The 12,137-nt window shown below is 40.8% G+C and overlaps 1 long non-coding RNA gene across 1 annotated transcript in view; it reads right to left on the bottom strand.

Annotated features, from left to right (window-relative positions):
* Nucleotides 1-4,670: 4,670 nt before the first annotated feature.
* Nucleotides 4,671-12,137, bottom strand: part of LOC113926289 — a 70,871-nt gene continuing 63,404 nt past the window's right edge. The window contains exon 5 of the long non-coding RNA XR_003521269.2: nt 4,671-4,878. This is a non-coding gene — a long non-coding RNA (uncharacterized LOC113926289). The remainder of the gene's footprint in view (nt 4,879-12,137) is intronic.

Here is a 12,137-nt window from a genome sequence, read left to right on the forward strand (position 1 = left end):
TTTCCGAGGGTGTGAAGGCGGCTGAAGATAAACTTATGTGACTGATGGGAGCCCCTTGGGGGGCTGTCCTCTGGCCGCTGCGGCTTCGTGCAGACGGGGAAGCTCACAGCTGCGTCTCGGGGCTGACTCGATGCGCGTCCCCCCGGGTTGACCCTAAGATCAGCGTTGTGGTCACAGATGCTAGACGAACACATACCATTCCCTGTCCTGAGCTATTTGCCTGGATTTCCCTCCTATGAGGAGCTTGGAGACTCTGTCTACACCATGCCAAACACTTCCCAAGGGGGAATGCAATTCAAAATCCCGAGGTTTCTGTTGTAAAGAAACCGTCCAATGTTTCTTATATTTGGATATATTCGGATAAATGGAAAGAGGGGAAAACCTTTAGCTCAACTCAATCAGTGGCATCTTGTTCTACATGGACGGTGCTAAAAATACACTCGGTTAAATCAAACTGTTTATTGATAAGATCCATTGCACTCCCCAGTGTCCTGGGCACCGTGTGGATCAATAGTTCAACACGGACTCTGTTCCTTATGGCTTTCTCTATAGCATTGCCTCAAATAACATGACCTTTTATATACTCAGGATGAACGTCTCATAGTCCTAAAGCATCATAATTTCCTACAGGAAAAGTAGGGTAATTAATAATCAGTATTTTGCATTTTTCTGTGTGTCAGCCACTGTCTAAACTGTCAGTGTGAATTATCTCACTTAATCCCCTCAACAACCATTAAGATATTATCCCCATTTAATATTGGAGGCATCTGAGATTCAGAAAGTTTAAACGACTTGCCCATAGCCTCTCAGCATGTTAGGGAAGCCTGAGTCACCCACAGTCTATATCCGTACATCACACTATCTTACTGTACTATTCTATTGTCTTCTGGAAAATTAGACCCACTTTAGTCCAAGTAGTCCCGGTTTTATGTGTTTGTCATGAAAGCTGCGTGTGTTTAGCTTCCCAAAGTCCCCTGTGTATGTGTGTGTGTGCGTGCGCACCAGGTGATTATTATGTGAGTGGGCTCATTTTCTTTTGTTCAATTTCCAGCTGATATGCATAATAGCATTTCCTTATTCTGGAGGGAAATGGAAGCTCTGAAAGAAGCGGAGGACAGCTCCTTTGCAGGGTTTCCTGTTGAGGGAAACAGGAAGTGCCGGAGTATCAGGAGGAAGCCTGTCAGCAAGAGATTTCTAGAGTTGAAAGGGTAGAACCATGGGGCCCAGCGCGGGGCTCAGAGCTTAGGCTTAGAAGTTGGTAGGAAATAGATGCCTGAACTTTTGGGTTTCCCTTTCCTATGATCCTTTCAACAGAGACTCTTGGCAAATATGTGAATGGCTGAATTTTAGAGAAAACCATGCTGCTCGATGCCGCAGAGTCATCCCTTATCATCCGTGAACGAAAGGTCAGCTCACAGCTGATCCACAGAGCTGTGGAAAAGGGTCAAGAATGAGTCAGAGGTATTCACCATTGTTCCTAGACTTCCAGAGTTGCATTCATTGAGAGGGTTTTTTTTTTTTTCCCCCTTTTTAATGAAGTCATTGACTCCAAGGGACCAGATGGTAGTAGTTTGGGTTAGTGAAGCTAATTCTGGCCAGAAAAAGAAAGCAAGGTGGAGCAGAATGATATAGAAAATAAAGTGGAAATGGAATGTTTATATAGGACATGGAAGATCTGCAAAAGAAGTTAAAATCCAACTTGCAGGAAATTTGTTTGGTGCGTGAATGAAGACCTTATCTGCAGAGCAGCCTGGTGAATTTCTGGAAAATGAGTAGGAGATTGAAGAGTACGCTGCAGGGCTCCCTTGTCCGGAACACACTTGGATGTTTCATTATTGGCCAGTGAGGGCCAAGTCAGAGATACTACAGTATATCAACTTCTAGCCTCCCTGAACCCAGACCCTCAGATTTCTGCCCCCCAAAGGAGCCCCATGACAAGATCACCAGTGACTCTCGAGTTCTTAAATGGACCACGTCTAGGCCTCAAGGCCTTGGCCCCTCTGAAACACTTTGTGCTGTTGAACATTCCTGTATTCTTCGAATACTTTTCTTCCCTGGCCTTCCTAAACACCCCACTCTCCTGGTTTTCCTCTAGTTTTCTGGTCACACCCTTATCCACAAGGTTTTTTTCCATCATCCATTTATTACAGTGTTCTGGGGAGAGGGAGGCAGAGTTCCATTTGAGCCTTTTCTTTTCTCACTTTTGGAAATGTATGCATTCTTTTGGATTAACCAGTGTTTCTTTGTTCACAATTGCTGTTTTTTAGTGTAGAGTTTCAGCTTTGTATAATCTAAACCCCTTCCAGATTTTTCCGCTAAAATTCTCACCAGCATCTCACACTTGGCCAGCTCAAAATGAAACTCCTTCTCTTCTCTGCTCTGCCATCATCTTTTTGATATGTAGGATCATCATCCACCCATTTCTCTAAGTGATGACCAGAGAGCCACCCTCAAGCCCTCCTCCTCACCCATTTCTGTTTCCAATAAATTATCAAGCACTGTCTTGGCTTGTTTTTTAAATGGCCAAAATCTTTCATCTTTTCCAAGCTGTCTATCAAGACATGCTGTTGAGTAATCTTACTTGGTGAATGGATGGACATGTGACTGAAATCAGGTCATGGCACATCATGAACTCCTGCTCAATGCACAATGGGCTCACACTGTCCTGGGCTCCCCGAGGCCATGGCCAAATCTCTCCATGGCCTTGTGCCTGACAATGCCACTTTCAGAACAGACGAAGAGTGTTATTTCCTGATCTACTAAAACTCCCTGAAACTCTGAGTTTAACCCAACTACTGGAAGAACATAAAATGACAAATATTCACATAAATATATATCAATTAGAATAATATGTGGTTTTTCTTTATTTCTTTATTTTACGTTTTCCCATTCTCTGACTCTACTTCACAGACTCTGGCTCTGTCAACTCCCGAGGACCAGATTTCCATTATATGACATCCAGGTCTCCTTACCAAACCTGTTCTTCCTTCTCCAAAAAAATCTATTGGCCATTTGACTACAAATGCCCAGTATTGTCTGAAAGAGGCTAAGAGAATGAACGCGCGCGTGTGTGTGTGTGTGTGTGTGTGTGTGTGTGTGTACAATTTTCTGAGGAAGAAAGCAGAGTTGAATCTGCTAACCTTGTTTCTGACTAGAATGGGTATTATTAATAGCTCAGTTTCTATGACTGGATTCCAAGGCAGAAAGATAAACAGCAAAAAGAGTAATCTGCCAAGCTATTAAAAAAAGAAAGAAAGAAAGAAAGAAAGAAAGAAAGAAAGAAAGAAAGAAAGAAAGAAAGAAAGAAAAGAAAAGAAAGAAAGAAAAAGAAAAACTAGAAAGATAGGAAATCTTGAAAACGGAGAAAGAAAGCAAGAAAAAATATTGATAACAGGAGGCAAAACTCTAGGATATCCAGGGGCAAAATAGACAAAGCCAACAGACAACAAGAGCTAGGGTAGTATTACCTTTGGGCACAAAGCAGTGTATTTTAGTTTTTTCCGCTTTAAAAGTCCTCCCACAAGAAACACAAAACAAGATGTGTTCCTTGGCAGAGTTTATAAATTCTACAAATTTTTTTTCATTCTATTCTGAAGAGCTTTTCCCCTTGCTATAAAGTTAATGGACATACTACATTCATATTGGTATAAGCATTCTTCAAGATAAGAAATATATGCAATAATCTTCATTAGCCTTACAACAAAAATTAACAATAATGAAGCTACCAGCATATTCTGGGGAATTAAGAGATTTGTATTGGCATGATCGTGTGGCATGCAATGTGTGAAACGTCATAGATGTTATTCTAGATGGATGGCTGGGATTTCAAAATGAGAATCATTTAGCTCTCTGTAAGGTAAGTTTAGAAGCAGAAATTCTGAAGAAAGAGCCAACAAAGATAAAGATCTGACCTCAGATCTGACAACATTTTGCCTGGCCCATAAGCCTATATTGTCTCTGTGTCCCTGGCCTCGTGCCATGAACAGCCATGTGCCATTTTTACAAACTCACCAGGTAAGGACCGCAACATATGGCAAGATGGAGTGTGCATGGCAAGGTAGTTGATGGAGGGCAAAGTAAAAGGATTCCTCCTAAGTTTGGTCATTATTCATTGTCTTTCTATTTTCACAAGCGGGAAATGAGTCCATTAATTCTATTATTCTGAAGGGATGTCAAAATTTAACATGGCTTTAGTTTCAAACAGTGACAGTCTTCTCTAAAATTCTATAGTGAGTTTAGAGAGCTGCTCTGTTAATAGTTCCACAGTTACATGGATTTCCCAGGTTGATTTAACTATGAAAGAAGATACTTAGGAAGATATTTCTTGATTAATTCACAGTTATCCTGAAAGCATTTCTCCCAGACATACCTATTTTAATTCTGCCATTTTCCACCGTACAGAATTGTAGTTTTGCACTAAGAATGAAGGAGGTGTTTGTCTCAGAACCTTTCAACTCTTCAGGATCAGGCTGGTCCTGAAAAGAGGCATCTGGCACCTCTTTCTTGTACTCTAACGATGTAGGCATGAAGCCTTGGTCAATCTTAAGTTTTTAGGAACAATCTGTTTCAATATTTTAGAAAATAGGGAATGGACATTTTTACCTCCCAATTCCAAGATCCTGAAATATATCAATCAACCAAGGCTTTCAATTCCAAGTGAATCGGGAGCAGTAAAAGCTATGGGATCTATGCCGTTCTTAAGGCAGCAGATAGAGAGGCTGACAGAGCAGCTCTGATCCCAGGCAAGAGACCTAACTCAGTAGTTTCAGGTCATTTTTCATCCCTTAATGAATTTATAATTCTACTGGATTCCTTTGGTAGCAAGGTCATCACACAGTGCGAGAAGCCCAGCGTCCAGACAGGAGTGTTGTCCCATGCCTGTTTGTAGACAAAAAGGAAGAAAATAAAGCTGTCAAAGCTCATCCCCAAATATTTATTATGAGTGAAGAGGTAATTATATGTACGAACAGCAATGCACACACACACACACACATCTGTCCACTCCCCTGCCCCCACCCTGAGGTCAGGGGCTCCTGGGGAAGTGGTGCGTTAGATGATTTGCAAGGAGAGGACATGTTACTTCACTCCACTCCTCACGTTTGCCAAATGTGAATTTGGGAGAGAGGCCAAATTTAGAACTTAGTGTTTTCATCAGTAAATCCTAAGAGATAAGTGGAAAGGGATCCCAAATAGATGATAAAGTTGTATGACAAAATATAAAAATAATATATTCACAGTTTCCCATTCTATTATTAATATTTTGTCTGCTGTTGTAGAGTTTGGAGTCTCTTTCCTACTCACTACATATTAGATGGCTACCTGCCTTGAATCAGCTCCAAGCTCTTCAAGACTCCATCCCCACATCTGAAATAAATATGAATATAAAAATCTCACCCTGCAGTGCGGTATGCAAATCCACTCTATAAATTTAAATGTGTCAAACACCCTCTGGTGGTTGTTATTCAATTGAAATTCTCAGATATTTTTAATCTACTATCTTCTAAACCCGTAAATCCAAGCAGGTACATCCTCAAAGGATGGAAACTGCCAGTGTGTGCTGACCCCAGCCCTCAGCAGAAGACTCCAAAAGAGACCTTGTTCATAAGTGGCCTTGTCTCCATCTTCCGGAAGCTCTAGAAAAAATCTCCAGGATCATTTATTGATCTACCTATTATTAACCTAGTCTCATGGATTTTTGTTTTTTCCAATGTTTATAATTCAGTACTGTCCTTAATTAGTGTGGTACTCAAACTGTACATATTGATCAATGAGAGCCCCTGGAAACTGTGTGTCCTTTTGACAGATTATCCATCACTTTTTGAATCTTGATTTTCTGAGGCAACAAAATAGTCCAGGTTCATCTTGTACCATCCTTGACCTAGCACTAGAATCAGCTTTGGTTCCATTCAAAAGAGAATGGAACCAGAAACCAAGATTTGTATTCCAAGTGTCCTCCTTGTTTGTGGGGTACCTATGCCTCCGTGCCCTTTCAGTGGACAGAGCTGGGGGCATATGTAAACCCACACACAGTACACTGCCTATATACATATACCTATATAACACATATGCATGCATTTACATGCTTTTATTTTAGAAATCATGAGTGTATACCAATTTTTCAAATTCAAAGCCAATTCCAATTCATTCCAGTCAAATCCAAATTCATTCATATATATAGAGATTTTAAATATATATAACACATACATTTACATATATTATATTATATATACTCTATATACATATTTTTATTCTATATTTTTCTTTATTATCTTCATATCATATATATATACACATTCTTTCACAGTAAGAACCTGGTTTCTAAAATCAATACATCTACTTGTCAATACTGTAATAGATCTAAAACAGTCACGTAATTGACTCAGATATTCACAATGGAAAGCAAACTACTGAATAAAGAGCTGAGGATTGTGGGCAGTTAGTCCCCGACTCCACCCCACCCCTGCCCACCCCTCAAGACTGAGGCTCCTTAGTCAACTCTGTTCATAAGTTACTTGACTATGTCTTCTCTCCCCATCAATGTGGTTTTGTTTTTCTTTTTTTTTTTTAAGATTTATTTATTTATTTATTTGAGAGAGAGAGCCTGCACGAGTCAGGGGAGGGGCAGAGAGAGAGAATCTTCAGGCAGACTCCTGCTGAGCAGGGAGACTTACATGGGGCTTGAACCCACCACCCATGAAATCGTGACCTGAGGCGAAACCAAGAGTCGGCGCTTAACTGACTGAGCCACCCAGGGACCCCTGTTATTCATTTTAAATACAGTTGCATTCATTTGTTTCAGCTTGCTTTTAGTTCCATTTACTTCCCATTCTTGTTTTATTTTTTTTAATTTTCGATAGAATATTAACATTCTTTGAAATCTTAAAACAATACAAAAAGGTAATTTCAGAAAAGTTTTCTTTTCATTCTTTTCACTTTTGTTTTTTGCATTATTGGAGCTATATCTCCAGGGTAAGTTTCTAGAAGTGAGATTTCTGCGTTGAAGAATAAATGGCTGTGTAGTTGCATTAGACATTGACAAACTCCCCTCTGTAGGAACTATACCATGTTCATCCCACCAGCAATGCATGTTTCCAGACAGCCTTGCCAATCGAGTGAATTGCCAAGCTCTTTTGTCTAAATAGGTGGGTGAGAAATGGTATCTCAATGTAGTTTTAATTTACTATTTTTTCTGATTATGGGTTTAAATGAACTTCTTTTGCATATAATATTATTTTAATATCTTTTTTGTTAATTTTCTATTCATGAATGACTTGTATTCATTTTTCTGTACGATATTTGCTCCCTTTACCTTAATATATTAAAGTTATTTATATATTAGGTATATATTTTTTTACAGTCTGTCATTTGTCCTTTGACTTATATATGTGGTTCTGCCATGGAAAGAGGGCTTTTTGGGGTTGGGGGTAAAGTAGGCAAACATATCAATCTTTTCATTTATTGAATCTGGATTTTACATTGTTGTGAAAAATATTTTCTTACACTCAGGCTGTAGAAGAATTTACCTCTCTTTCTTTTTTTTAGATCTCATACAATTTCATTTTTCCATTTAGATCTCTAACTCGTTTAGAGTTTATTCTTGAAGTTGTGTGTGGAACGGATCTAAATTCATCTTTTTCTTTATGACGCTCCAGTTATTCCAATGTCATTTATTAAAAAGTCCTTCTTTGCCCCCAATTATTTGAGACACCACCCTTATATTATACTAGATTTCTGACATATGGCTGGGCCATGGGGAGAATGGTCATGTTGAAACATCCCCATCTCCTTTTGGGTCTCTCTGGCATATTTTACAGGTCGTTGATTTTTTTTTTCCCCCCACATAGGTTTGAACGGTAATTTTTAAGTTTACTTTTACTTTCTTTGTGTCTTATTGCTTTCACAATTAGGACCTCTTCACTTATTATATCTTGCCCATCATTCAAGTATATAAAGGCTATTGGTTTTTTATATTAATTTTTTATTAATATTAATTTAAAAAGTCCTACTTATTTACTAACTTTGATTAAATTAGTTTTATTGTCACTCTTGGATTCATGTCCTGTCACATCACCTGCAAAGAGAGTTTATTTTTTTTCCAATTCTTTCACTTTTGATTGTTTCCTCTACTTAAATGACATTGGTCCATTCTTCTAGAACAATGCCTTCTCGTCTTGTTCCTGAACTTAATAGGAATGGCTCTAGTGTTTCCTAATTAAGAAAGATTTTAGAATTAAGATCGAGTATACATTTATATTTATATTTAATCTACTGATCAATTGATTGATCTATCAATCGATCTATCTATCTATATAATTTCTTCAGACCTGTGGAACCAATAGGATATACATAGATTTCCTTTAAGGAAATGACTCATACAATTTGGGGGTGGCAACTCCAAAATCTGTAGAATAGACCAATAGGCTGGAAACTCAGGTAGAAGCTAATGCTGCATTGTCTCTCTGAGAGAGAATCTTAAGCAGACTCCATACGGAGTGCAGAGCCTGACACTTGAGATCATGACTTGAGCTGAAATCAAGAGTCAGGCGTTTAACCAACTAAGCCACGGAGGCACCCCTGATGCTGCATTCTCGAGGCAGAATTTCTCCTTTCCCAGGAAACCCTAGTTTTTTTGCTCTCCAGGCCTTCAACTGATCAGATAAGACCCACCCACATCATTCAGAATAATCTCCTTTACTCAAAGTCAACTTATTGTAGATGTTAACCACATCTGAAAAATGCCAGCCATCACAGCAACACCTGGATTGGTGTTGAATTAGGCGGGCAGTGTGGTTCAGCTGAGCTGAAAAATTAAGCTGAATACACATGTGCTTGCCTCTTATTTCTGTAACTTTTCAATGATTTTCTCTCTCACTCTTTTTCTTTTGTATTGTATCTTGATTTTATTCCCTTGGTTGTTTTCCTTAATGTTGTCTTTATTGGCCTTTATTAAATTTTGAGTCAAATCTATTCTTTCAGCACCTTGTCATTTAGCTCTCATTTCTTGTATGACTGCGTCATTCTCTACTATTTCTTCCCTGAGTCCCATTAACTCTTGTTTTGTATCTTTTTGTGTGTTCTCCACTTCTATTTTTAATTTTTTGATTTAAGGTGTCTTCCTTATGTCTTTGAATGCTTATCTGAGTGTATTTAATTCAGTTTCAATTGTTCTGTTACAATGCTCTTCTGCCTCATAGCTGATGTTTTTTTTCAGAGAATTTTCATCAGCTTTTATGTGTTGACTCATATTTTCAATTTTGTTACACTAGTTTTATATGAATGTGACCTACATTTTCTATTCCTGTTGCTCTCATGGGAAGGATTTTTGAGTTTGAGAGTGTACTTTTTTGTGTGTCTGTTGCCTTCTGCACAGTGTCCTTACATGGACAGAGCTGGCTGTGGTGGTGGAGAAAGGGATGGTTGGCGGTATCCGGCACTTGTACCTGTAAACTCCTTCATTCCCACCTTGTCTCCTTCCATCCTTCACTGCCCTGTTTCCAGTGGGTGCCCACACTTTCTTCATGTTCTGGTTCTTCTCCAGAAGTCACCCACCTCTGTGGATGCTCACTTCCCTGGACCCGGTGCCAGGAGCCCCACGTCCTAAATTCTAATCAGCATTTTAGCATTTAGTGCTGGGTTTTCCCTTCAGTGGTGGTATTTTATTTGCTTTTCCTAGGTTGTCTCCATCTCGTCTCTTTTTGTCATGAAGTCATTTCAACTCACCAGCCCCACACCCTTCACCCACAAGCTTGCAGTGCTGGATGGCAAGCTCTGCTGCAGTGTGGTTTATTTCTCTACTGAGGGATCATTTTGTAGATTATGATATTCTCTATCTCCTGATAATGCTGAGTGTGTGGCTTACCTATGGATTGTTTTTGTGGGGAGGAACTACGAGGAGATAAAAGTCAAGCACTTGCTATTATCCTTCCCACCCAGAAGATCCCCATCTTCCTTTCACCCATTTATCTTTAATTTTCACCCAATAAGAAGCTAAGCTCATGAGAAACCTGAAAAGGACTTTAGTAATTGGGGAAAGAGAGCCACATTACAAAGGCAGGAGTGCATTAGTAACTGTTGTGTATGCATATTCAAATTGGGATAATACTACTGTTCTGTTGGGGTTTGGGTCCTTACAAAGACAAGGCCATAAACACGAGAGCATCTGCCGTCACTGTAATCAGTCACTCGAAATTGTCCCTCGAGGGTCTCCCTGCAGGTGAATGGCCTTGACCATCTTCGCAGGCACTTTTTGCAGTGTGTCCTCAGAAGCTAACAAGGCAGGGAGCTAACAATTACTTTAGTGTTTCACTTAGCTAAGAACTGGGACACAGGGTCACTAAACAACACAAATGAGTATCTGCCTACAAACACGGGAAGAAACCTGATAGCCTCACACTAGTTCCGAGCACATCATTAGCCTCAGTCGCTGCTCATTCTGCCAAAAAGGAGACAAGAGAGGCAGCATTTGAAACACGGAAAATTCCCTAAAATAATTTTCCTGGTTTAGGGATTGATGGGTCAGAGTGAGACTTTTCCTTTTCCTCCCCCAAAATCAATGCGGAGTCTCATATTGAAAAGCAAAGCCATCAGGCTAATTCAGGAGCCATGTTCCTTCTTCTTTTCCCTTGGTTTTATCCCCCATCTTGCCCTCACTCACCCCAGCCACCCCACCCCCCGACACCTCGCTCCTCAGGACCTGCCTCCAATTCTCAATAGCAGCCATGACTGCATCTTAATGAAAAAAGATGGATAAAATATTACCATAACCTCAGAGGCATGAGCAAAGCCCTTATTAGAATTCGGACCTACAGCTGGACCTTCCAGCATGGGGCAGGAGATAAAGTTCACTATTGTTAGCTCACAAGTGGCTCAGACTTCCTGGCAACTGAAGGGAATTACTCAGTCATTTATGCAGGCCTTCAGAAACAGTCCACTGTTTCCCAACAAAAAAGGCATTCAGGCCGAGAGCGATGGCTCCCGGGGCCCTGGCGAGTCCGCTTCAGGACGGTGAATGGACGCTGCCTCCCAAGTCAATGGTCTCTGTGGGAAAGACAATGATGTCACCGCGAATATATTTTCAGGGTTTTGCCCTGCTTTTTCCTGCTCTCTCCCCTTCTTAGGACGATGCCCTGTTTGATTTTTTTCCTCTTTTTTCTCTCCTGCCATCTCCCTCCTGCTTCTTTGAGGTCTTTTTTTTTTTTTTTTTTTTTTCAAAGTTTGGAACTCAAATCCACTGAAGGCATATGGCAACATCACTGTCATGGCAACACCGGGACCTCGAGGCTTCGGGTTTTGCATAAAAAGTAGAACACGCTTGAAAGGGAGGGCAGCATGGAAGGGGGAACGGAGCCAGGTTGGCCCCATTGGGGTTGGTGTGGGATGGGAGAGCAGAGGAGCAGGGCGGGGAGAAGAGCCTCGTGGCCGGCAGGAATCCGAGCAGCACTTGGAGAAACGAGCGTGTGATCCTTCCCTTCAGACTTCAAACACAGATGTGTGCTTCTGAAGGGCGACAGCCGACGAAGAAAAATACAGTGTTCAAAAGAAATAAAGTTTTGCTTTGGAAAATGTACCCAATTAGAGTTTACAGGAAGCTTCTAGAACTTTGTCTAGCCTTCTCAAAAAGAAACAAAAAGGAAAGGAAAAGTCCCACGGGGACTTGCAACCGGGGCGGAGAGGGAGCAGAAAACAAGTTGACATGTTTTTGAGAATGCTCAGGGTTCTGGGCGTTCCTGTTGTCAGGGGCTGTAGTCAAAAAGTCTAAGATGCCATCTACGTCCAATCAACTCAAAATCATTGATGACCTGTGCAAGTCTGCATTCAATTCCTGGGTCCTTGGTCACTGCTTCTGACTCTCTTCTACCTACCTCCCACAGATTAATCAGCTGTGGAAAACATAAATCTACTGGATCCAGAATCCTTAGAAACTGAAACACTAGTCGAGGAAGACAGAGAGCCCTCAAGAAGGAAGGGATGATTTGTGGTGTCTGCTAACAACAGGGGGTGACCTCTGCTCAGGGACCCACCTGTGGCCTGGCCAAGATTTCCTCCCAGCTGCCTGCAGTCTGAAGCTCTCCCTACCCAGACCTCCTCTTCCTGCCTCCTCCTCGGAGCCTCAGAATTCACTCCCGTCTGAAGGCACC

This window comes from Zalophus californianus, chromosome 7, assembly GCF_009762305.2.
Source record: "Zalophus californianus isolate mZalCal1 chromosome 7, mZalCal1.pri.v2, whole genome shotgun sequence".
Taxonomy (NCBI): domain Eukaryota; kingdom Metazoa; phylum Chordata; class Mammalia; order Carnivora; family Otariidae; genus Zalophus; species Zalophus californianus.